At 40.1% G+C, this 27,361-nt stretch overlaps 1 protein-coding gene across 18 annotated transcripts in view; it reads left to right on the top strand.

Annotated features, from left to right (window-relative positions):
- The window catches only part of GTDC1 (glycosyltransferase like domain containing 1), a 193,644-nt gene that overhangs the window by 27,077 nt on the left and 139,206 nt on the right, over positions 1 to 27,361 (top strand). For 15 of the 18 annotated variants that reach the window (XR_004752193.1, XM_035331015.1, XM_035331007.1 and 12 more), the window contains one exon: positions 25,691 to 25,825. The exons of the other annotated variants lie outside the window; for them this stretch is intronic. The gene's annotated coding sequence lies outside the window, so the exon portion shown is untranslated. The remainder of the gene's footprint in view (positions 1 to 25,690; positions 25,826 to 27,361) is intronic. 18 annotated transcript variants of the gene reach the window in all.

Below are 27,361 nucleotides of genomic sequence, written 5' to 3'. Positions count from 1 at the left end.
CAGTCTTTCATAGCACTGTTTTTTGGATACTGATGTTCACCAATTTCAGGGCCTTTCCAACGCAGTTATGACTACTTTGTTGGTACAAACGGGCTGAAAAAAAACAGGCAGAAATGTGGTTTGTGTTCTTTGCTGTGCAGGTTTAGAAGGGTTGGGTGCTTCCAAGGGCTGTCCTCTTGCAAGGACTTCTCTCAGCTCTGTCCTGCAGGTTGCATGCCTAGGGACAAGCCCTTCCCATCACACTTCATGAGTGTTCAGCTGCTTCCCTGTGCCCTCTGGAAAAGCAGTGGGGTGAAACTGGGCAGCAGGATTGTGGTGTGCTCAGGTGTACTCTGTCTGGTGCATTTATTGTTTGAAGGCAATTCCTTCTGATGTAGTATAATTTTCTTACGTGATCATTTATCCTTTTCCAAAAGGATTTGCAGCTATGTTATAAATTGAATGTGTTTCATTTTTAACAATACACTTTTCAGGAATTAAAGCCTAATGGAAGACGAGCTGATGCAGTAAATTTTTTAAAAATCATTAGAGGCTTACAAATGATAAAGCATAATTTAAAACCGCAAAGACTTCCAAATTATTCCATTGTTTTTTCTTTAGGGTCTTATTTGCTAGATGCTTTTTTTTTTTCTGAATTAGTAAATGATAGTTCTTAACAATCTGTGGAATATGTCTTAGTGCAAGCAAAACAATATCCTGTATTTAAGTGGTAGCACTAATGAGTACAGCCTTGAATCATGTGGTTGCTGCCGTGAAAGTATTTCAGAAACTGAAACTAGAACCCCTCCCAGCACTTCCATCTGCATACCTGTAATTCACATCATCTTTAAAGAGGGCTTTACCGCACTCCTGCAAAGCGTGTATCGAAAGTGTGTGCAGCAAATGTCATGCTGCTCTTTGGGTTGGAGGTGGCTAAGGTGTGGGGGGAGATTGCTTTACTTGTTTCAGAGAGGTGTAGCATGGGCTTTTCCCATGCAGAAGAAAAGGCAGAAGGTGAACCAGTGCTTTATATGGACTCAGATACGTTTATACATAGGCTAATATGTTCTTTTTCTGTTATTTCTTTTTTTTTTCCTGACAACTTGAATTTGAATATTGCCTACTGGAAATTTCACATGATTCTGGTAAACAGTTAATAATTATTTTGGGGTGATTTCCAGTATGTAACCTCATTAGCTCACTGTTTCAGCATGCTTTGTAACGGGATCTTTTTTTAATGAGACAACACAGAGATAGGTACCCGAGCAGCTGCATAGGCATCAGCTAGAGCCTGCAAATATGCTACGAGTTCGTCAGAGCCAACGCGCTCGTTAGGACCTCGGCATTTCCAGAACAGCTTTTGCAGAAGTAATTCTTAAAATACCAATTTTCTATTTCTTTAATGTTTCATAAATAATATATTCGTTTAGCAGGGAGACTGTGAGCATGACTTAGATGTTTGTAGGGGCTGTGTTACAATCAATTTAGAAATCTCACGTCAGATGTAATTGCAAGTATCCAAAATATGGATGTGTAAATCTGTCTATATAGATACATACCTCCTTTAGCTTGTGGGGTATTTAACTGGTGCTGGCTTAGAGACCCTGTCACAGGTAGGGGTGTGGATCTGTAGAAGCAGTTTTCTCACTAAGGTCTGAGAGAGGTTTGTTTTGCTCTTCTGTTCATGAAGCAGCAGCTGAAAATGAAAGCATACCACTTAGAACCACGGCTTGTTTTCTTATAGCAAATATCCAGATTTTAATGAGGTCAAAAAGCACTCACCAGGTGGCTCTCCATCACTTACTTAACCAAATCACTGGATAACCCATCAAAAATATCATTTATTTAATGGATCAGAGTGAAGAACTGAAGTAGTGTCATTCTTGAGGGCAGACATGCACAGCCTCAGCAGAACTCTTGACCCTGCCTAACCTGGGGCATAAAAGTTTAGAAATAAAGCCGGTGTTGGCAGTGTGATAGCTCTGAAGCCCTGAACGAGCTTGCTAGGCTGACTGCTTCATCTCTGCTTAGAATGGAAACTAAAAGCCCACCCTGCAACTCGGAGGGAAGCCTAAAGAGGAAATACTGACTTAAAATACGCTTTTATTTTCTGTACTGGAAGAAGCTAAAGTCTTTTTTTAATCTTTTTACTTAGAAGAGCTGTATTTTGTGTCACGTTACAAGTTTTTAGGCAATTTCATCATAGGCTTATAACGTACAAATGACTGTACAGTTCTAAAAGCATCTGACAAAAGCTAATTGTGTGTTTGTGGTCAGCAGCAGCTTACCGGTTGGCGTTGCATGTTTTTACTCTGTGAGATTATTGGAAGCTAAAATAGTCATGTGTTTCTATATTTTTTGTGAAACTAAAGAAAATGAAGTTACCATTGTAAAGCCAATAGTTGTGACAGTTAAGAGTGGACCTACAGTTTCTGAAAGCTGCTGGGCTCTCCATGTAAGTTGAAACCATAAACATTTTATGGCACAAGATGAATTGCTGGGATCCAAACATAAATTTTAGGAAAAAAAAAAAAAAGGGAAAAAAATAATAGAGTGAACTCCTGCATCCTTGGATTTCTTGAACTTCAGTGGCTGCAGGAAAGAAGCTATGTGTTATTTTAGTAACTCCTAATGCATTGGAAGAACGTAGACTACAGGTGACTTGGACCAAATCCTGCAAACAGCCTGATTGTAGGAATATGACCTTAATTTTAGTACAGTAAGACTTGATATTCAGCTTGCACTGTCCAGACTGCTGAAACAATTTTACCTAGCCTACTAGATAAAGTATTTGTCTGTTTAGTTATTGAGAGAGGGGTAGAAGACCGTGTGCCCAGGCTGCAACCTTTAATTTTGTTCCTTGAACAGAAGCCAGGCTATGGCAAGAGAAGAACGTTTTCACGTACCTTCTCTGAAAAGGAAAACAAAGAAAGGGAACTGGCATCCTTTTACTTTTTCAGTCAAGTGTCACTCGTCCTGAAGTTGTAATAATCAATTCAGAATGGCTACTTACACTTATTTACAAGACTGGATGAAAGAGCTTTGCAGATAAGTTAAAGACCACAAAAAAAAAAAAAAAGGCTCAACTTCATAACTTTAAACTGAATTAGTTGTTTCTTTGAATTGCTTGTTTTAGTCATGTTGCCATAGGTATCAAAGCAGCTAGCTATTATCATTTCTTTGTAAGGATTTCTGCTTTTTTATATTCACGTTTCAGTAAATCAAAGGATAGGTCTTCAGGCACAAAGTGGAAGGTGTGTTGTTTTAGAGATATGCTAACATACCTGTGCCGAGTCGGTCTAGGTATTGCACGTACCAGCAGCAGAGTAGATGCAGAGACACAGGATTTGCATACGACAGCAGCATAATTACATACTGTGCATTCTTGGAAAATGTTTATCTTGCTTGCTAAAGCTTTCTTCTGACTTTGTTGTTTTATCTCTGCTAGCTAGATGAAGCTAGCGCAGATACTGCTGCTTGCTGCAGTTACGTGTTTGAAAGGACCCCACATGTTTGCTGCCAGCAAGTTTTAATGATACATGCTACTTTTATTGATTTATGTTCAACTCTGCTTCACTTTGAATTGAGACATTCATTTTAGGCTCTTTGTAAGAGCCTGCATTATTACATCTTTGGTACCTTAGAAGAATTGTGAATCCCTAGAAATTTTAGAAATGTGAGAAAATCCTAATGGCTGGGTTTCTGAAATGACTAAACAGCTATACTTTTTTGTATAACTAGTGTAGTAACTGGACTTACCTAGTTAGTACAATAGTAACTAGGTGATCAGTCTGTAAATTCAGAGATTTTTTTCATGTAACTTTATATTTCATATGAAATGCTTAATATATGGGTCCAAGGTAACAGCAGATGAACACTTACCATGCCGTGTACCGAGAAACTCTGTGCTGACTTAGACTTGTGCATGACTTTATGCTTGTGACTGACAGTAAATTAAATGTGAGCCACTCATCTGCCTAATATTGCTATCATTCACAAAGATTTCCCCATCACAACGATGGGGCCTTCCTATTTGTCTTCCGATGAGCACACATAGTCAAGTTGTGGAAACAACTTAGATGAGCTGGCTTCCAAACCACTCATGCAAGTAGTGCTGCATGAAACCTGTAGAGTTTCTTATTCCAAAAAAGAGTATTTGGGGGGATGATTAGTAGATGGTGCCATTGTTTTTTACACTTATTTCTTTTAATATATATGTTTCTACTTAGTGTAGTTTTGCTAAATAAAGGATTGCTTAGTCCTAGCTGAAAAGACTGGCTTTAAAGCTGCTTACAGTGACAGATTTACTTTTGAAGAGTTGAATCTATTTACGGAATCTCAGTACTGTTTTTAACCAACTTCTTCACAATGTTTTCTTTCAACTTCTGAAATTCATTAGCTGCAAGGCATGTGTAAAATGTCTTGGGTCTTTGAATTGCTGTTTTATTTCACAGCTTTGCAAGTCTTGGTCTAAGTTGAAAAAAATAGTAATTTAGTAAGGAAATAGTTAATAACAAAACATTACAAATAGTGTTTGAAGGTTTGAAGAGGCTGTTAGTTTTGCCCAAGAAGTTTCCATTTTCTAGAATTTGTGCTGCCTCATTATTTGTAATACTGAAACTGCTGCTTACCAATTGTACCAATCACTTATATGAAGAAATGAAAGTAGTGTTTACAATTGTGGCTGGAAAAGACTGATATAGAGTTAGTGGGCCAAATTCTGCTTCAAAATAAAATGCTATGAACGCAGAGTCTTGCACAGAGTGTCAGCAAACCCAGTCTTGGTTACTTTAACATCATTGCAAATGGGATTCTTAATATTTTTTTGAAACAGCTAACTTTAGTGGAAAGATGCTGCCTTAGCATTTTGTGAAGCAAAGTTCCTAACTAAGCTTCCTTTTTCTCTCTTTCAGTTGGGTGATTAACCTTGGTTTAAATGCATTACAGTTTGAGTAATTACTCTTTTTCTACTTTTAAATTCACTCCGTAGTCTCTGAATAGGCTAATATTAGCCTTTATTTCTAGAGGAGTCTCTTGCTGGTTGCAGCCATTCCAGCATGCTTTTTGCAGGTTTTTGTTGTTTTTCTAAATGTTTTGTAACCTCTGGATGTTCAGTATTTAGGTATGAAAGGACCTCAAGCTATTGTTGCTCAGATCCTCCGCACAAGTTGTCGTCTTCAGCTTGTTGAGTTAAAATTGACTTCTAGCGATTTTTCAGTTATAGGAGAATAAAAAACATCAGGGAGAAGAAGGACACAAGAAGATACAAGTAGGGAATATTACTCTACAGCCATTGGATCAGTTCTTGGGAAGTACTGTCTGTTGGCACAATGTAGAGAAGCCATTGGCTCCCTTAAATTACCGTGTGATACTTTCTTTCTTTACTGTGTAGGCTTGATTGCTGGTAGAAGTCATCTGGATTGAGTATTTCATTTTGTACTTTTAGTCACACATCAGAGAAAAGCTTTTTATCATCAAAGAGCCAGGAGAAATATTTACTATTATGTTATTAACTACAGTGTACTCCGTGAACTTCAGTAGTAGGATTTTTTGGGGGAATATACAGCTCTATCTCCTCCACAGTTCCCACCACCTTGTCCCAGCAGACCTGTATTTTTAATGCAAAAAGATACAACTGCTAAATGATAAGTTCCTTTTGGTAGTAAATCAGTCATCAGGGTAGCAGTTCAGATAATAATGCAAAATCAAGTAGTTTTCCAGAAAACAATACTGCAACTTGCAGATTTCTACTTTCTAAAAGGCATTGATGCTTTTGTCTGTGCAACATAACGGTGTGGTTTGTCTCTGTGAACAATGTGAAATTACTATTTGCAAGTTGCATACAGTCTTGTAACTACAAGTTCTTTCTTAGCACTATCTTTCAGAACTTGCAGTGTATTCTCTTTGAATGTAAAGCAGTTTGGTAACACTACAAATGCTTTAGAGGGTATCAGCAAGTTGTTATATTGAAAGATTTCAAGAGGCAATACATTAAGCAAAAAGCAGTAGCGATACCTGTAGAGCACACCATACGTGCCCTTAAGCAAAAGATAATAATTAGTTGCTTGTATTCCCATGCAAACTATCCCAAGTGTTGATGTTTATGAATTGCAAAGATCATTGCAATACCAACTCAAGCTCCAAGCTGCTGGAGTTGTTTATACCCATTCAATTTTTAATGTACCTATAAGATGTTTTGATGAGGGTGTTTAGTCCAAAGGGATTTGTGCGCCATAATCATACTCACTCCAGTGAGTGAAACACAAAAGTAAGGATAGTTCTTCAAAGTATTTTAAGTGTTAGCTTCCACTTCAGTATTAATGATAATCAGGAAGAACAACCCTGAAAATATTTTCGTATTTTGTTGGCTAAATGTGATTTGGTTGCTTTTGTCATGCTTACAGGATGATGGTGATTAAATGTGGTGAAGGATCTGCTGTTAGGTAGCCTGCAGAGCGAGAAGTTACCCACAGCTTGTGGGTATCTGATTTGCTAATTAGTCCATGCACATTCAGATGGTGTGTTTTGCACTTCAGTCACAAGAAATATTTGACTAGAATCGACTTTCCCCTGCATCGGTTGGAGCGCTGGGCCGCAGCGGCCTGGTCCAGCCCATGCTGCCACTACCTTTTGTGAAAGAGCATTTCTGTCAGAACTGTGAGGTTTAAATTATACATGATGGGTGTGTTTTTGGCTGATTCATACTGTGTGTGGACTATTGTGAGTTTAACTCCTCTGTGTAATGCCCCAAGAGCGGTCCCTTTCAGCCCAGACATTGCCAGGGCTCCCTGAGGTGATCTGGAGGGGGACCTCCCATCAGTTGGGTTTGGGTGGAAAAGGAGTGAAATGTCACTTTAAAAAAAAACACACACAAAAAAAAAAACAAAACAAAACAAAACAAAAAAAAAAACTGAAAGATGTTAACACAAAGTAAATCTTAAAATGGAAGCTGCTTGAATTACCAGGTTATTTGTTTAGCAAAAAAAAAACAAACAAATTTCCTGTTGGGGGTGGGAGGAAACGCTAACTGTTCCTTTAGTTTGTTTCAGTGAATTAAAGAAGATATTAGGAAAAAAATGAGATCATGTTGAGTATATATTACCTGAACCATATAATTTAAGTCTGAGCTATCTCTACTGAATTATAAGAGTAGGAGGAGTTTGTTAGTCACTGTGGAAGGCAAAGTGTCAAAGTGACTAATTATGCTGTTCCAGGGAAGAAGAGATACGGTTAATTCCTGAGCAGCAGAACAGTTCTCTTAAGAACTATGGTAAGACTATCCCCAATATAAATATAGCTAATACTATTTCAGTATAATTACATTAGTTGTCATGGCACTGTTTAGAAGATTACATCGCAGCATCACTTGCATGGGACGGTGCTGGCACTTCTGCATAGGTGGTAAATGTACAGCTGTTGTCATGTTTCGAAAATGTAAATTCCGTGTTACACCTGCTTCTCTGTGACTGTAGTCAGGATAATAACCACGTCAGAGGTAATGCCGCACTAGTGCATGATCCTGAGGAAGCTCACTGGAGGAATGGTTTCATGAAGAAGAGCATTTTTCTCCCCTGCTCTGTTGAGCTTTGTGGTAGCGGACATTGAAGGCCTGGCTGTTAGGGCCAGCAGTCTGGGAGCAGCTCTTCCCTCAGGATAGGCTGGTAAAGTTTTTTATATAGCTCCTGTAATCAAGACTTGAGCAATTTTGATTAGCTCAGAAGCAGCCCCGTTTCAGTCATATGCCTTCCTGGAAAACATCCTTTTCTCATAATATTTGAAGCTAGCTGGCATTTAGCTTATGCTCTGCTGTGTCGCAGATAAGATATTTTTTTTTTAGATAATAGGAGATAATGTATCATGCATTGATAGCTTCCATCACAGTTTTTCAGTAAATCTCCTCTAGTAGCTTTCAAAAGCCTTAATTGTGATCCAGTAGTACAAGGAGAGCTAATTTCACCTCAGGTATTTATCACATGAGCATGTTGGCAAGAGCTCTCCTGCTGGACTTTCCTTGGCTGCTTCTTGTGTCCGTTCCTTTAGTCAAAATAACGTTATTCTTGTAGTGCAAACAAATGTGCAGTATTCACTTCTTAATTTTTTGGGGGGGGCAGAGTTCCTTGTTTTCACATATAGCTAGTTACTTTCTGAACACTTGAACACAGCCAGGAAGTCAGCTGATTTAAATCTGTCAAATGCAGTCCTGATGCAACACCTTTGTTTCTAAAATAAAATGCAGTAGCTAATATATCATTTCACGTAAGTGCTTCTGGAAGACACTTAATTTGCTGATTTTCTTAAAACTGCAGCAAAAACACTTTTGTTGACAACAGCAAGACCTATACAGGAAATTACTGAAATACTTCAACAAAATAATTGCTTTGCTAATATTTAATTTTGTTAAATTGGTTTTGTACAATTTCTTTAAACAGAAATAAAATTTACAAATAAGTGATAAGATCTATATACACACATTATGAATTTCACTAACATAGCTGATGCATAAAACAGCTTAAAGAGCATTCATACTTGTCATAGTTCTGTAAGAAAATATTTCACCATAGTCAAACTGAAGAAATGCAATCAGTATAGAGTCCCACCCCAAATAGATAAACAAGATTTTTTTTTTTTTCTTGAGCAAGGGGTGAGCAGTTGTTGCACAGTGTTACTACTTCTGTGATAGCTGATGCATTCCTTTAGTATGCAAATGGGAAGTATACAAGGATTCAGTACTTTTATTTAAGAAATATGCCTGCAGGCTGTATTGGTAAGCTTTAGGGAGATATCTGGTTTGGTGTGAAATAAATAGTTGTTAAAAGATCACATGAATTTGTGTCTTAGAAGATGAAAAGTGACGCTGTGAGCATTTTGAGAAAACCCTCTCGTACCTGGCATGCGTGCTTGCCACTTGGTTATTTTTTCAAAGAAATCTTACCAACCCTGCAGAAGATCGCAAAGCTACAGGCTGGGTGGGGTGAGGATAGCAGCAATGTGTGAACTTCAGTATGTAGGAGACTTGAATTTCAGACACCCACAGTCCCACCCACTTGGTGTTTGACCACTGCAGAAAATGCTCGTGCTCACGGTGGAGTTGCTTTTGCTTCAGCTTTTATCTTCAGACCATTTGAGTGCTGAACTTTCAATGAATAGATTTAAATGTCATAATTAAGGTTTTATGCATAAGCGATAGGCATCCAAGTTTGAATATTTTAAATGAGATGGGAGGGGTAAAAACCTGAAAGCATGTGAGTGAAAGATTGCTTTAGTACATGCAGTTGGTGCTGGAGGTCTGTCTTACTAAAGACAAAACATTTCCTTAAAAGCTATTTGCTGCCTAATGTAGGACACATTTTAATATAGAATAGCAAAATATAATAGCAATTTAATAAAATTTAGGTTATAAAATAGCTATTAGGTTAAGTCTGTTCCCTTTCTATTCTCTTGTCAAAAATACTAATCAGCTCTTCACTTTTTTGCAATTCATTCTTGGTGCGTTTTCTTCCTCTAATCCAGAATCATCCTTTCTCCTGTGGTTTCTTTCTCCAAAAAGTTTGGCAATACCAGCATGCATGTCATAACAATGTCACATCACAAGTTAGCTCATGATAGTTGCAGAGAAGGATTGCGTCTTAGAAACGTCTGTTCCCTTCCTATGAATACCTGTACCTTATAACTGATGAGAGCACTGTAAGCCCTAATGATCTAAGGTAATCTAACCCCCTCGCTGGCTACCTTTCTCTGGAGACACTTCAAACTACTGCTACTGCTGACTTTGGTATGAGTCAGCCCAGAAGTTTAAATGCCTGAACTTGTGCTTCTTGTGTACACTTGGATAATATCCAGTTAAATGAATAGTCCTGGTGTTTGTCTACATGACAGAGTTACTGTACGGATTGAAATAAAGCTGATCCAAACAAATTGCAGCTATCCAGGTGAGGCAGCAGCAGCCTTCACTTATGCCTCCTTTTCTTTCCTTCTTACGACTCCCAAAAATGCTCTCTTTTATCTTAAATTTGTACTCTTCCGTTTCTTTTCCGTGTCTTACTGTTTTCATTGAGAGGGATTAGTAAAGGTAAATCAGAGCTTTTGTAGCATTAACGTTAGCTTATAACATCTGTCATACTAGTCTCCTAGCTAAACTAAATACTGCTTTATTTTTTTTCCACAGCTCTTCACTTAAAAGAATTAGGCTACCTACAACATGGTGCAGTGATTCCAGTGAGGAAAATCATTAATAAATGTGTATTTTCAGCACTTTCAGGTTTTTATACTGTTTGCCTTTCTTGAGTGCCACTGCACATCTGTCAGAGCAGCACGGAGGCATGCGCAGGGACCCTTTTTTGGTGCTGGTTGTATGGTTTTCTGGATTTAGGGCTGCAACCAAAGTCACCACTTCTCAGGTAGTCTGAGCGATGATGGCCTTGCGCTGCTGCTGGTGAATAGCCAGATAATAGCAATTAGGCGTGGAAACCATTAAAACCATTTAGTCATGGTTCTTTTGATGACACCGGTGTCAAAAGAAACAATACACTTTGTAAGGTGTTAGCAGCAGATTAAAAAAAAAAACACTACTAATTCCTGTCAGATGTGTGGGGTGTAGCTTCAATGAGAATAGCATGTGGGTATGTGGCTTAATCCGAGCCACTGCTCCTGCCTCTGGAAAGGCTTTTTTCCCTTGAATTTGTAACTGTTTTTTTCTTCATGTCTCATCTAGAAGCAGACAAATGAAGAAGAGAATCAAATATTTTGTGGGGAGCATATGGAGGCGTCCTCACAGGCCTGGTTTCGTTATGTTTCAAAGTCCTTTGGACAGACTTCTGAAAGGCAGGGTGTCTGGCAGGCTGGGGAAGAGCGAGGTGCTGGGCTGCTGGAGGATCGGCTCGGCCGAGGACTGATGGCAGCCTCCTTCGATCAGATGGAGAATTGTATTACCTAGTTCTTCTGCAGGAGTTCTTTTTAAAGTCGTAAGCTGCTCATATACGGTCCTCAACAGCTGTTATTGAATATTTATCTATCTAATGATATATCATTTTATGAGTCATTGTATTTTATCGGAATGGAAGCATCACCAGACAGAAAGAAGTAAGTAGACGTGTAGATCCTGGCCAGTCATGATCTGCTTTACTGCATTTCTCAGTTACCAAAAGAAAAAAAAAAATATTTTTATATTTGTAAGAGAGGAAGAACAGAAAATGGTATCTTATGTAAATGATGCCTGGCTACATCATGGCCCGTGCACATGTGAGAGTTGGTGCTTTCTGCTGCTGCTTTTATTTAGTTACTTTTCTTAAGCACGTACATACTCACTTCCCATGCCTGCCTTCAGACTTTACCCTTGCTGACGAAGTCTATGCTAATAATTGCTAAAACAGAAGTTAGCAGGAAATTTGAGGGTCCTTTTTTGTTGCAGAATGTGACAATATTAAGATGCACTTCATTTATATATTCTGCTTCTCTTAGGTAGTAATTTCCTCCTTTATCTAAGTAATGCTATTAACAGGAACAGGGCTTTGAACTGTCATTTCATACTACTTGAAGTTAATTGCTAGAAAACCAGGGCTTTCTTGTTTATATTAACCAGTTTTATATATAAAGTGCATCTCCTTACTGAGGCTGTCACTGTGAGGTAGGAATAACTACAGTAAACTGAAGAACAGAGCAATTGAGCCTTTGATCATGTGAAAATATAAGCATGTGTTGAACTTTACACTTGAGCATTCCCACTGGCTGCAGAGGGCTTATGCAGCTGAATTTCAAGGGTCCAGGGCTTGATAGAGGTTTGAGAAGTCCTTAGCAGGCTCTACAATAAAACCCAGATATCCCATCAAGCCAGGATGCTTTAATTCTGCTCAGATTGCTTAGTAGGCACAGAGTCAGGAAGATAATATATTTTTATCTTTTAAATTCAAATAAACCTTTCAATTAAAGGAGTTTTTGACAATTTCAAATGATGTTTCTGCAGTGTTTTCTCTGAATGGAGGGGAACAGTATGATTTTGATTTTTCTTATTCTCTTGGACTAGAGAAAACCCTATCCTGTTTGCTTTGTATTGTTGCAGTTTAAAACCCCAAATGGTATAGTTTTTGTTTACTATTGCTTAGTAATTCCTCTGAGATTACAAGAAAAACAAGCCTTTGGAATTGCGTGTAGAACAACTCTCATGTCAGCACTGATATGGCAAGAGGTTGCTTTCAAAATAGTTGCAGAGCATGATCTGAGTTAAAATTCCCTATCTGCAAAGTCATACGGATTTGTATGAGTTATTTTCCGTGCTGTTGGAGGCAACGAAACACAAAACTCGTGATAGTTTTTATATTGATTTCAAAGTCAAAGAGAAAACAAGGGTTACATCTCAAGAAGGGAGAACTCTCGATGGGGTCATAGGATAATTCAGATTGGAAGGGATCTGGCCAGCCCATCTAGTGTGGCCCCCCTGCTCAAAGCAGGGTCAGCCCCGAGCCCGTGATATTCATGTCCAGCAGAGTAGGCAGTTACGGAACACCTAGGCATTGCATGGTCTTCTTCTGAAGTGTGGATCTCTTTCTTGGAGGCAGTACCTCCAGGTGCGGCAAATGCTTTTTAGGACTGTGTTCTGGGATTACATATAAAAATCCATGAGTTTATATATTTTTTCCTAGAGCCAGTGTTGTTTTTGTTGTAGGCATTCTTCTTTTTTTTTTTTTTTCCTGCAAAGATTTAGGAAGTTTAATAGTTACTATGAACTACTTTCAAATGTATCATTTCGACAAAGAATTGAAAGAGATTTTTTTTTCCTGCTGGCATTTGAAAAACAGGAAAAAAACCTCACTACTACAACAGAATTTTATTAATGAATGATTTACACTGGTTCCAGCTGTGACCATGTGATTAGTCCTTCACTAAGCAACAATGGGTATTTTCTTTCTGCTTTTATTTGATTTCCAAGAATGTGTCATCTGTTACATAAACTGCTGCCAGTATACCCCATGTAAACTGGTATTTTTTATTTCCCTGAAGCGAAAGATGAATACCCACCCATATCCTTCTGGAAATACTGTTTTAAATGAATTGGGGATTTTATTGACTACATCTGATTTGCCATGCCAAAATCATGAAACTTAAAATATTTGGGAAGCACACTGGACTGTAGGATGCCTTGTTCCCTGGTAGTGTAAAAGATAGATTATTTTCACTTCTACATTTCTATCTTAATATTTTATTACAGCAATACAATGTGTGATAGAGGTGGACAAGCCTACAGATTGAAATGTGGATAGTCCAGATTGTTCCTTTCCCTAGACCATATGGTGTAGTTCTAAAAGCCTTTTGTACGCTGTCTGTTCAGTTAATTGTAAACTCAGTCTTTAACGTACCTTAAAAAATGCGATATATATGAATCAAAAGTCAGCATATCCTGCGGTAAGTAAAGTTTGCTAAAATATGTGTAAAATCACAGTCCCGAGTGCTGGTCTCTGGGTAGATTTTCTTTTATTGGAGAATTTGAAAGTCTCTCACTGTTTCCTGATAGCGATGTGTGTCTGGAGGGACAGGTTTTTCCATTTCCTCCTCGGGAAAGGGGGAGATTTTGGTATATAATGAACATTTCATAATATTTTTGCTTGGCAGACAGCTCTGCCAGTGGGTGATGTGCAGGAACATCGAAGATTTCTGACAGATGGATGGTAGGACTGCTAATACACCTACACATGTTTCAGCTTCTGATGTTCCCGGTGTTTCTCTGATGCCTAAGAAGCTTGTGTTCACACTTGGTTCTGCTGTGGCCCAGCGCTGGGTTTTAGAAGAGCAGAACCAAGTCTCTCTCTGGGCTTTCATATGCCACAGTGAGGGTCGTTTATTAGTCCTCACAAAGTCAGGCAGTTACTAGGGAGGCAAAACACTTTTTTTTTCAACATAATAAAGAGTTAAAAAATAATTGATAGGTTCTGAAGCACTTTTATTTTCTATTATTGTCTTATGTAGCATAAGAAGCTATTTGAGAGAAGTAGCTGACTTCCATGAAGGTAGGGTTGTTGCATATAGAGGAAAAATCCAAAAGAGCAGGAGTCTCATTGAAATTGCTCTTCTGTGGGTCCCAACCTGTTTTTAAGCGTTGAGAGTGTTTGCTCATTAGTGGCGTTTTCAGTGGTAGGCAAGGCTCGCATCATTTGTGGCTTTGTAGATAAAAATTCACTTTAAAAAAAAATCCAAAACATTGGAATCAAGTAAAAAGTAAATGACGGTAGTGGAGAGTGAGACTAATGTGCTCTGAGAGGCCTCTCCTAATGAATCGTATTGATCTCTGCTGCATATCTGAAGTTTTCAAAGGATTTCAGATACTCATTCTATCACCAGCTGAATGCAAAGGGATGGGTAACCTTAGGGAATATTAGAAAGGAAGAAAACCCAACTTTCTTCTTTTTTTTTTTTTTGCTAGCAGATACCAAATAACGTAACTCTGGACCTTTGTTAAGCCTGAAGAAATACCGAAAGCGTCAGTAAGAGTTTTCTTGAAATGGGAGCAAATAATAACCAGTAGGCTGTAGTGCATCTATTTTTGTTCCATTGGGTTGTATGCTTATTGGAAAGTTTAAAGTAATAAAGGTAAATAGTATGGTAAGTAAACAGCAAAAAGTTCTTCCATTGGAGAACTACAATTTTTCTTTTTGCTTAGAAGAACCTGCTTCGTCTGAAATGCCACCTTTGCAGAATGATGGAAAGGGATAGATTTTTGTGCTGCAGAAATAAAAGTGGATCCCGCTCGGCCAAGGTATGATCAGGGGCTGCAGTGTGCCATGGTGTCAACTGTGCCACTGCCACCAGTGGCATCCTGCTTCCGTTCCCTACGTTTTGACTGGAGCACGAAGGCAGAGGAAGCAAGAATCTGTGGGCAGAATTTTCCTCGTTGCACTCCAAGCATTTCAGAAGCTTTGAAATGCAAGAAACCACACAGAATGTTTGAAGCATCCAGCTGTAATATTGAGAGCTGAAAGAGAAAGCAGTGACTGAACATTTGTTGCAGCTTCCATATGATGAGAGCAGTTCTCAAAGCCTCCAAGTTGCCGCTCACAGAGAGTAGGTGAATAACAAAGGTACCCGTTTCTGCTGTACCCTGGCAAATGTTAACTCTCTTAAAGTAGCTAGTACAAACATGATGTGCTGCCTTGTGTGATTTAAACAAAACACCTAATTTAACAGTTAATTTGGTTCCAAAATATGAGAAATAATAATTAAAAACACATAAAAATCTTCTTCAAGAAAAATGTACTGTTCTTTTTGTCAAAAAAATCTTTATTTAATCTACTTATTTTAACAGCTGTTTCTTTAACTTGAGTGGTACACGTGCCCGTTTACAAACAGTTATTGACAAAGTCAGCTTGATTTGTGAAACAGAGTCAGACTGCTGCTTTTATGGACTACAGATAGGTTAGGTTTGTGAAAATGTACAAACATCTTTGGCTGATTTTGAGGAATGAAGCTTTTTCAATCAAGGCTCATGATAAAGACTTTAGCATTTTAAAAACTAGGTTGGGCTCTCATGCTTTTTGGGCTAATGAATGAATGCATCGTAGAAATAGTTTCATGGGATGGTACAAGTCCGTTCTGTAGTGGTACAGAAGGAAGCAAGAGGAGACTAAGAGATTGTTTATAAAGGTGTTTGAGACAACTTGTGTGAAGAAGATTTAATGGGGATATGAGACAGGAGAGGAGGTGAGCAAAATAAGGCAAGGGAGCTGTGAAATTTTACTTCTGAACTGTGAAGAAGGCATTGTATTGAAAGTGAAGTTTGAGGAACGAAGCAGGATGAGGAAAGAGAAGAACATTTAAGACTGTAGACCAGGCAGATAGGAGGGATGGTGCAGATGTCCGTATGCAGGAAAAAGTTGAAAGTGAGGAAGGTTTGAGACAAGAAGAGCTGGCGTGCATCCCCTCAAGGTAGCGTGCATCTCCTTGTCTGTCCTTTATAGGGGCATCTTTTATCACATCGTTGAAAAAGTTTAAAGAAGGAAAAAAGGTGATGTAAGATTAAGACAATTACAGTGGAAAACAATTAGAAAAGAAGGTAAAAGAAGAAATAGAAGCCATTAAGAAACAAACATGAGAAGAGGAAATAGGGGATTCAGTCAGGAGAAACAATTCATATGGTTTCAAGAAGTGTGGATATTCCTTCTGAGGATGGAATTCATCAGCTAACCAGATGAAGAATGATACTAATATAAGATACAAAATTTCATCTAATTTTCAGCTCAGAAAGAAAACAAAATAATGAAAGTACAATCTGGGTGAAATATGTTCTTGTGTTTTCTTACAAGGATTCATGCTAATGAGAAATTAGCACTGCTGTTCGAAAGAATTTTTTTTTTTCATGTGTGGTAAAATGGCAAGCGAATTCCTGCCAGTTTAAAAGAGCACATGCGTTCTGGTGGCTGGAAGGAGGGAATTCAGGAGTCACTGCTCCTTGCTTCTGCTCGTGGCTTTACTATAAAACTACTGTTGGAAAGCTGTGTAAATGACAATTTAAAATTTTTCACATCTGTAAGGCAGAGAAAGCAACACCTACTTCCCTCACAGGAGTGTTACAAGGTTTAATTAAGGTTTGTTAAGCTTTTTGGCGTTCTTGAATGAAGGTGGATAAATGAAACCTTTTGTTATTATGAGAAACACTGGGCAGAAGTATGATTTTGGTGTTGGAGGGAGGAGATGGAACAGCTGCATCTTGTTTAAAGCAACAAGATGCTAAAAAATATTTTAAAACAATTGAACATTTTTGGTTAGAAGCTATATTATCATTAGGTTTATCAAATCCAAGCATTTTCTTACATTTATCTGGTAATTGGAATATCTACATAGATTTAGTAGTGTTTCTTTCCTGTAAAGATAGTTTAGGACTCCTTTGACTTGGAACTGTTGAATAGTTACCTTTAGTCTCCTTTCTCCTTCGTTACAAGATGAATTCTTTATAGTTTACTTACATTAACAAAACCAAACCAAGCACTTCTCAGTTGTCACACTCTATCAAGGTTTTCAGGAGGGTCAAAGTGGTTTTTAGAGGTTGTAGACTTCAGAATAGAAGTCAACAGGCAACAATAGTGATAACAAGTGCGTATCCATGTATGAGTATGTGTGGATACAGAATAATTCTAAACAACCCAGTAATATGCTCAGAAGGAAATTTCTCACAGAAGTAATCAACGGAGCTATTGTTGAATGACAAGAAAATCAGCGGAGGGGGATAAACCTCACTAAAATTCGCCTTTTTTCCTCTTCAAAATCAGCACGGTGCAGTGCGGTATGAAAAACAGCCTTTATAGTTACGGTCAAAAGAAACGGTGTGTATATTTGCTAGCAAGTTTCTTAGAATTGCCGGTGCCTGTAGACACACACTTGACAAAGGTAGTGGTGTGTCAGCAACATCACAGGTGTCACCACAGGCAGGCGTTATAAATGTCAGCAGTATGTAAGTGGCAGTTATAAATAAGCAAAACCATGCGAATTGGTCTGCGTTTGTTCGGCACCCATTACACACCTCCAGGATGCTGATGCCTGGCTGAGTACCTCGCGTGTTTTCAAAGTATGCTAAGCATCAAGTGGGGTACGCAGCTTGAGAAGAAAAAGAGCTTTAAAGAAAAAAGCAGACTTTTTTTTTCTAAGTCATTCTTGCAATGCCCAAGAAAATACTTGCGTGAGCGTGAAGAACAGCTGCCTAAAGACTCGAGGAAGAATCGCTTCTGGATCTCTTGTCCGTGCTCATTCAGAGCTGCGGGAGGAAGGCAGAGCGCTGCAACTCTTCAGGGCAGCTTGAATCAGCTCGCATGAATATTGCCCTCTCCAAGGATATTGGCATGCAAAACAGATTTTGTTCATTTTGCCACATTTGAATGCACCTCACAAATAGATTCGTAGCCGTTTGGAGATGTACAGACGGCATTTGGATTAGGGTCTCTTTAGCGGGAGTTAACTAATGCGTGCTCCATGCAGATAGGTGGCAATAACTCCTTTTCTCTTCCAAAAGCGTTTGTTTGGTGCAGCTCCATTTGCATACCCTATTTGCCTTGCCTTACACTGCATGTATTCGCTGGAGGCAACTTACCTGTGCGAGCACATCAGGCTGGGGTCAGACCAAACATCCTCTGCTTGATTTGCCCCCTTCCCCTTTTGCTTAATTGTATCTCCAGTACTCAGCCTGGGAGAGTGAAGCGTCTTCCAGAGCTACTTGTGATTTAAATGAGTGATGAAGGTGTGTACATCTAGGTGATCGTGGGACCAGCCCTGGCTTGAACAGGGCTGAGGAGATCAGATCTCACAAGGCTCAGAATGAGCTGAATTGCTCAATCTGTAATAAAGACCCATACAGCACCTCCTGTAGCTATTCAGGACAGAAGTGTATGAAGATGAACCTTTAACAACAGGTTTTTTTCGTCAGCTGGAAGGCAACTCTGAAATTTCTTGGTACCTGAATTCACCACTGGAGTTCTAGCAAAGACAAAGAAACACTTTAAGATTGCGTTTTTATATTTTCCATTTTTAAGCTTTACTTTATGTAAATGATTCCAGTTCACCTTACCATGTTATTTCTGTGCAGTGGCTTGGTTAATAGGCAAGATGTTTTTGTCGTCTCAGTGTTTGGCGTATTGGGGCAGAAGCCTTCCACAATGGACCGGTTTGTGGCTTTCATCTAGAGCAGCAACAAACACTGCAGGTTTGGCAGGAGCACTGGCAAGTCGGTGTAATTTCTGGTCAGCACTTGCTAGGACTGTTGTGAGTCTCGGTGACTACCTGACACGTTTTCGTGTGGCTGCTGTTGTTCCTCAGGCCTACAAGAGGTGCTTATGGCTGCTGTGAATTTTTAGCTGATGTTCCTGCCAACAATTTTCGAGTGGCCAGAAGAACTCCACAGCTGTTAGCTCCTTAGTTCGAGTCGGTACAGATCTCTAACTTGCTGGTGAAACTTGTGAGCTTTGACTTTGAAACGAAGAAGTGTCAATATAAGCACAGAGCTCACATCTATGAGGTGTAAGCGGTATTCTCGCAGTGGCTTGCAATGTTATTTCTGGCATTTCAGAGTAGTAGCAATGTCGGTAACAGCACCTACCAATAGCCAGCTAACTTCAGTTGGATCTCCCGGTAATGACCTTAAAATAGTTCCTTCATCTCTGAGCTCCGCAAGTCGAGATGCTTTTTTGCCGTACCACAGTAATCATGGCCATTACAAACCATTTTAAATTCCCACTTGTTAAACTTGTACCTGTTTGCGGGAGGAGCCTGCTGGGTTCTTCGGTGGTTTGATAGCTTGTGCATGACTGTCACTCTGGTTTTGCTGAAGAAGCTGTGCAATTTGAGTAAGCATTTTCAGATTTCAGAAGGAAAGTGTTTGGAGCACGGCCAGTTGACTTAGAGGCAGGGTAAATGCTTTTCAGACTCCTTTAGATGTGTAGAAAAGTGCTTCTCAAGTGACACTAAAGCTAAAATCTTATGTGAATTTTACTAATAGGTTCATTATTTATAATGAAGGAAAATCCAAATAAAACTGGTTTTAACTTTTTCATTGGAGACTGCAATGCAGGTCATGTGCTATAGCCAGTTTTCGTCCTGTGTAGCTAAGCTGAAATTTTAAAGGCAAGGTCTTTCAGATAGTAAATGTTTTTAATGGTGCTTTTCTAATCCCAGCCATCTGAGTTTTCAAGGAAAAATGTTACACCTTGAGGGCCAGGCTTCTTCATCCCCTGTGCACGTCCTTGCTTTGCTGTTACCTGCAGCGGTGCTATGAGCAGACACTCATGCTTCGTGTCTGCTGTGGCTTCACCCAGACATGACTTTTATTCCTTTTTTGGGTTCTATATTTAAAGATCATGTAGAACCTGAGCTTGGTTACCAAATAACCTTCCCAAACAGATTGTTTTGAGATGCATGTGCATCTCTTTGATTCGTGAAAAGAAGTATTTCCTGAAATGTTCACCACCTCAATTGAGCGATGATCACAGACAGCCGTATTTAACTCGTGGCAGCGTTTTCCAGCTTCTTGTGATACGTATATCCATAGGTACCTCCCAGCGGAGGAGGCAGACCCGTCGCATTTCTCCTACTTTCACTGTAAAATAAAATGCGGGAATCTGCTTTTCTTCATTGCTTTAAGCAACTCCTTGGAAGCCTTTCACAGACTCGGAAGGCTCCGTGGACAAGTGAACGAAAACAACTGACTGAAGTCATTAGGTTGGCTGTCCCGGTGTCGGCGGCGATGTTGGTAGACACTTGCAGTGCACGGTCAGAACGTGCTTTGGACGTACTCTGAAGCCTTTGATACTGCCTCAGCCCCTTCAGAGGGTTTAGTCTAGACTTTATAGTGCAATTATTTACAGGAAACATAATGCTGCGCCACTAAATAAAGTTGGCAACTCTAATTGCACTAGATTTATAAATTGACGTGGGTAACATATCTTCCTGGATGTGAAGCTGGAAATGGGAGAAAATATTCTTAAAATGGAAAAATATGTTTAGGGCTGTATGAAGTCCCCCTTTGATGTCGTGTGACATTTACTATTGAATCTGAGAGTTTTCAAGTGGTTTCTGAAAGAAAAAACATGATCCTGCCTGGACAGGAGTTAATGAGATGCATTGCTGTGTTCGTAGGCTCGTAGTACGGAGCGTTGCTTCAGTGCTCTTCTGAAAAGGCAAGAGTTGTACGAATGGAAGATCAAAAATTGTTTCCTCTGTTGAATTCAAATCATACTTAATAGTTAAGAACTTTTTCTGCCTTAATGTTACTTTATGAATTGTAAGAACATCATTCCAGACTGTTGTGAAGATCTAATACTTTAATGTTGCTTCTTAAAAACAAATGAAAATCCGATGAGTTAATTCTCTTGGATGAGCATTTTGCAGGTTGGCCAAATCCACACGATTATCACACTAAATTGTGTTGCAGGTTTTGATGTGAATAAAATAGCAGATACTTTTGGCACGCCCTTTAAGGTCCAGAATAAAATTCCACGGCTGAATTTTATTTTGAAGTAACCTTGCTGGAGCGTGTTGTGAAGTGACACGTTTGTCCCTTAGTAATACTTCTCTGTGGGGGACTCCTCCCAGATTTCACAGCAGAACTAGAGCTGACAGTAGAACTCATCCCATCCTTTTTATTGACTCAAGGTGTGACTGAAGATGCAGATCCTTTCATCACATATTCAAATGGATAGTTTCTGACTGTAAAATAAATCTGGCTTGTGCCCACTCAAAAGTTGCTGCCAAACATCTCAGGCTACCAAGCCTAATGTTTAAGTTAACTCTTGGAGTCCCAGCTTTTGTGCAAGGAGGGTGTTTTAAAGGGCTAAATCCCAAACTGCCACGATACAAGAATGATTCAGTGTTGGTTGTTTAAGGTTTTACCACTTCCAATTTACTGTAGAAAACAAACTTTCTGATGTAGGATGCTTTTATTAGCTTGCAGAGCAGTTAATGGTGGCTTCTAACAAACGGTTGGTCTTTCGGTCAATTAGCTGATAGGAACTATAGACAAAGTTTTTCAAATAAAGTTAGTTAAAACATTTACATGTAATTTTTTAAAAGTATCTATGTGCTTAAACTGGATACAAATGCCGGTTGTAATGCGTACCCTTCTATACAAAAACTGGTCTGAAGCCCTGAGTGTGTGGAGCCCATTTCTCATCATCTTCCTAATAAATTGGAGGAATTTCAACATGCCAGCCTATTATTAACCAGCCTGGTGCTTTTTCTGTAATAGGGAACTAGCAACTAATATGTCTCCTGTCAAGTTTAAAAATAGCGCTACATCTCCCATTACCACACCTATTAGTTCCCTATCCACTCAGAGAAATTCTAAATCAAGTTTCTTTCATCTATTTAAACCTAATGGAAGACTTCAGGACCACAGATGTTATCGAATTTATAGTAATAAGTACACTACTGAAAAAGATGAGTCTTGAAAACTGTCTTGAGCCTTCAAGAGCTGTAAACACAGTCCAAATAAGTTGGGTAAATCCAACGTGCTGTAAACCAACATTAGCAGTCTCTGTTAAACTGAGTTATCGCATTCCAGGCTTTTAAGTTACATGGCAAATGGGAGCTTATAATTAGCTGTTAAATCAGAGTAACTAATTTTCTACCAATTACAATTGCTAGCCATGCATTTGCTGGTTATATTCTCTTATTAGATCTACTATTTTTGCTTTTGAAAAGCCTGTTACTGGATGATGAGCTACCCAAAAATCAGAACATTTTGTGAAGGTGACTGATTGTTCAATACCGAGTGATCTGCAATGTGGTTGTATACTTCTATTGTAAATACATTGGAACAATTAAAAGGGGGAAGAAGAGGAACAGACTCAATGGAAGAGTAATCCTGTGTGTTGGCAGTGGGTCCTCATGGCTATGGTCATTTCCCCAGCAGAGCCTGGGCCCCGTTTCTCCATCACACCTCTTGGTTGGCTTTGCCCATTCTCTTTTGGCTTAGAAATCAGGAAACCTTTCTGCTAATTAAATATCAAAAATACTTGATTTGTCTTTTTCAATCTGTACACAAAAAATAGTTTGCAGGCAGTATTTAGTTACCCTCGTGCCATACTATGCATAGTACTTAGTTTCACGCGCGCTACTTAGGAGGTCAAATAGAGGCACACGAACCAAGTTGTGTATTGTAATTGCTGCTCACGATGTAACGCGAATCAGGAGACTGGTCAGTGAAATTTTCCTGCAACTGTTCCCTGCGAGTGCTGTGCTCCAAAGGGAGACGTGTGCTTCCCCGCCGAGGCGGTGGGGCTGTGTGTGGTTTGGAGTTAGCCATAAATGTGACGCACAGATGTTTTTCTCAACCGGGAAAAAAAAAAACCTTCAATAATTTACTTTATGCGCTATAGATTAAGATCTTCAAAGATTTTGATTGGGGGCCTAGAAGATGCAAAGTACTCGTGACAATCTTAGACTCTGTCAAGAAAGAAGGTGAAAAGAAAATTTTGATGATTAAACTTGTTTGCTCTCTCATATCTGAAAGAAAAAAATAACAGCATGAAATGATGAAGGCCATTAGTGCTTTTATATAGACAAAATAATAAAGCGATGGAAATAGGGAGTTTTAAAACGCATACTCTGCATATGCATTAGCAGCTTTTTCCTAAGGATTTATAGCAGCACTGTTTACTTAGCATGCACGGGATAATGCACAGATTTTACAGCATGCTACCTTCTAAATATGTAACCCCCAAAAGGAGCCGTGACAGTCCCTTGTGTCAGGGTGTCTCCGGATTAATAGCCGCAGGACATCTCTAAACCATAACTTCTGATTCCTGCTGTTGTATTTCAGGGTTGAAGGCGCGGATGTACAAACCGAGCCCTGCAATCCTCACAATGTGCTTTTTGGTTAAGACCACGACAATTCTTTTAAAATTCTCCTGTTTGCAGCATCTTGCTGGAATCCAGCAAGAGTAAAGGCTGCAAGAAGAGCACGTGCGTTTCCTTTAGGATTCTGGGGATCGCTGCTGCTTGTCGGCAGGTGAGCGGGGGTTCGGGTGTCAAGCAAGTGGCCCTCAGGGTGCTCCTCTGGGGGACGCCGCTTAGAAGCTGGAGAACTTGAAGTCATGCTGTGGATTTGAGAGGAATTTAGTCTTAAAGTTCGTGAATTTTAGTGTGTGGTTCTGCTCTCGTGGGGCTGCAGCCCGTGACAGAGGCAAGCTTCTGTCTGCCAGCGGCCGGTCTCAAGTTTTAGGATGAGGAAGCTGGGGAGGAATCATAAGGGTTACTCGGCCCATCACCTCTGCCGTCATGGTAGCCTCTGGTACCGAACAGAAATTGTCCATGGTTGTTGTTCTGTGGTGGGATATTTCTGCATCTGCAGTGCTTGCAGTCACTCCAGTAGCAAAAAGCAGGTTTTAAATAAGAACCCTATAAATTGTGAGACAGGAGGGTCTGCTGGGCCCTGAAGGAGCCATGTGATTTGTGTATACATCACCTCTTTGCCTGCTGTCAGAGGGAGGGCAATACCGCGGAAAGGCTCGAAACGCAGAAAACTTTTAAAAATGTATTTAACTTAAAATCTTGACTTGCAAGTTTGTCATTGGGACTGCTGGTAGAGTCCGTGAGTGCACTATGAGTGGTCTGCCAGTAGCCATCCATGTGGGTTTAGCATCAAAATGAAAGTGATTCACACGTGTGAGAGCACAACTTGTCAAGCACGAGGGTGAGACGCACAAAGCTCTTACTTTGAAAGGCGAGTTTAAAAATTAATAATTAACTGCACGTTTTAAAGCGTATTACAAGCAGCTGATTTTACAGCACATCTTAAAATAGCCTGCGGAAGAATGGGTTAGCAGTCCTTTAAGCAACTACTTCAAGTAAGGGCGGTGAATAAGCCTGATCCTGAAAGGGATTTCGAGGCAGAGTTCACAGCTGGGAATACTTACCTGGCTGGGACTGTGCCATTTTCTCCTAGTCACTCTGCTTGGGTTTTTGGCTGGGAGCTGACTGTCAGCATAACGAACGCAGTCTCAACGAGCGTACACGTAAGCAAAGGGACAGAAAATTCAGTATTTGATTATTTGGTGAAATAGAAGCGGCTGGTGCAGTGCAGCCTGCTTTCAGGGTAGCAGTCGTGTAGGTGCGTGCAGCTCTTAGGTGGCGGATGGGACGAAGCGTGGTTTCTGGGTGGCACCAGCAGATTGATGCTGATGTCCATGTAAAGGTGAACGGTTCTGGTTTACCACTTTCTCGAAAGAAGCAGCTATTTCTTACTTTTTCCAGGTGATTTATATAAAAGATAAATCAAGCGGCGTTCGCACTTGGTGCAGCTGTACAGTTCAGGAATGACTTACCCCCGGTACTTTTGGGTGATGTAAATACAAGTTAAGTTTTGGTCAAACATTCAAGATGCTGTTGTGCTTAAGGTACAGCTCCGGGGTTTCTGTGAGTCACTGCCGTGAGTAGGAGGGCACCGCGGCCTCTTTCAATGTAGGTTACTGCGTGTGCACGCTCCCTCGAGCCTTACACCCTGCGTGTGTGCACGGTGCGGGGCCAGGAGCCAGACGGGGCAGGGGGCACGGCGGTGGTGGCCCTTTGGGAAATCCCATCGCACCAGGACGTGGAGCACTGAGAGGTGGTTTTGTTTTTTTTTTTTGCCCGTAATAGGCATCGAAGCATATTTATCCGAAATCATCAGAGGCTGCAGGTTTGTTTGTGTACACAACGCATACCTGCTGGCTTTTGTAGCCAGCTGAGTGTGCTCTGGATACGGCGGTGGAATAAATTTCTCATGTGTGTGGGACTGTGACCGTTGAAACAATCATTACTGAAACCGTATACCTTATTTCCTGTAACTCATAGCAGCTCTCTACCTATGGAATATATTAACAGTTATTCCCTTGGTTTTGGATTGTTGCTCAACTATTTGGTTGGACAGCTATTTGCACACGATCTGTAATTTATGTTGTCTGAGTACGTCAACGAACAGAGCTAATTATGGCTTCCTGATGCGAGCGGTGCTGATGCTTGTGAAACCACACTTCTGTGTCTAAGACAGAGCGAATGTATGTTCCCTAATAAATCATGGAAAATGACGAGTTTTCTCTACCTAGGCTGGTTAATAACAATAAAAAAACAAACTTCAGTTGGTGTTTACCTAGAGTTTAAAATGAAGTGATGGTTTCTGTGGCTAGTTGAACAGTTAATTCTTCCGTGCCTCTAAAATAAATAATTACTGCTCTGTATAGTATAGAACTTTATTTATTTTTATAAACAGGGGCCCGTTCAGGGACTTGCAGTGAGTCCATCCCTCGCCGTTTGGCTGCAGCAGCTCACCTTGTGGCAGAGTGACAAAGTCCTGGACGAGCATCGCTGAGAGGTGCTGACTCTGACTTAAGCGAAGTCTCACGAGGTACCTGAATTTATCAGCACCTTACATACCTCTGTAATAGCCACGTAGCTGACACCGTTGCCGTTTAGAAGGCTTTCCTTATTCCAGCTGGTTTTTGTTAATGTCTGTCCCGAGGAAGGTGCCACAGCACGCCGACGGGCTACATGCAGCATTTTGCAGGCGCCGTGGTGCTGTGCTCCCGAGGCTGGGGCTCAGCTGCTGGCTCCTTGGAGAGGAAGCCCTGTAATGGGAAAGGGGAAGCAGTTCTGTTTTTCTAACGTTTGTTGTTTTCTTTGAAATGGGTAAAAGAATACCTGGAGTGATTTATATTTAATTGAGGATCGCATTCCATCAGATACGGTGAATGTTCTCAGGCCATTTATCATCTGTGTCTTTTTGAGACCTCCATGGAGCGTATAGTACATATTTACCTTAACTTGGCTAGGGCAAGGGAAATAAAGCAAAAATAATAGATGGTATTTCTGTGCGTGAACAAAACTGGAAGCCACGTGGATGAAATATGAGGTAAATGGCTGCGTCCTGCCTCCTCCGTGACTTTTTAAATACAAGGAATTATTAGTTACGTATAATGCAATTTCCTTTGCGTTATCAGCGTATGTTTTTAAAACATGCAGTTCAGTGGCTGGCTTTTTCGTTGGTCCAGATTAGTCAACCCCTGAAGTAACCACGACGTGTATTGTGCTGCCACCATTGTTTGGTAGTTTCATATTCAAGTAGCATCTTAAAAACAAAAACCAAACAAAACACCGCCACATACTGCTCTTTATGCTCTTTTGACTAAATCAAACCCGATGGAAATTATTACAACCTATTTTGCACCTAGGTTGTGTGACACTAGGGTCCTACAAGAGCTACTTCATGGCATCCCGTTGGGAACCGGGTTTCTCAGTGTAAATAGCCAAAAGGAGGTTGTTGAATGGCCACATTTGTGTAATACCTGCAAAATGCTTTAAGGAATAGATGTAAAGGAAGGAGGATAAGTGCAGAGTGACCGAAGAAGTGCCAGGATCCGTAAGAAGGAAACATGAGAGCCGAAGAAGCCTTCTCCTGTCAGCACGCCCGCTCACTCTGTCCCAGTGAGGAAGTTCAGTGAGAAGTGCTGCCGAAGAAAATCAGAGAGCACATTGTCGATTCAGCTAAAGCTGGTGATAAAAACAGTTTCAGAACTCGTCTGTTGAAGTGTAGTTTGATCAGATAGTTTACGAACACATTCCTTTATTACTGATACCACTAATGATGGGTAAATTCACGGTAACTCATTCCCACTGAGTGACTGACTCAGTGACATTTACAGCCTTTCCTGCACCCCTTTTTTAGGGGGGCTGAATTTGCAAAACGCTTCCCTCTATTCCTTTGAGTTACATTTTCAGCGACGTTTGATGACGAGCGCGGCATAATTAATTGCAAATTGTTCTGTAGGTGAATAGTGCATATTCTGAACACAGCTTGTGTTTGTATCGCAGTTATTACCCTGCAGGTTCCAGAAGGGCTCTGGAGCAGGGATTAGGATTTCAGTTGCATCATTGTGAATTCAGA

The sequence above is a fragment of the Oxyura jamaicensis genome, chromosome 7, assembly GCF_011077185.1.
Source record: "Oxyura jamaicensis isolate SHBP4307 breed ruddy duck chromosome 7, BPBGC_Ojam_1.0, whole genome shotgun sequence".
NCBI lineage: Eukaryota > Metazoa > Chordata > Aves > Anseriformes > Anatidae > Oxyura > Oxyura jamaicensis.
The sequence above is the reverse complement of the archived record's forward strand: the minus strand, read 5'-3'. Positions and strand labels throughout refer to the sequence as shown.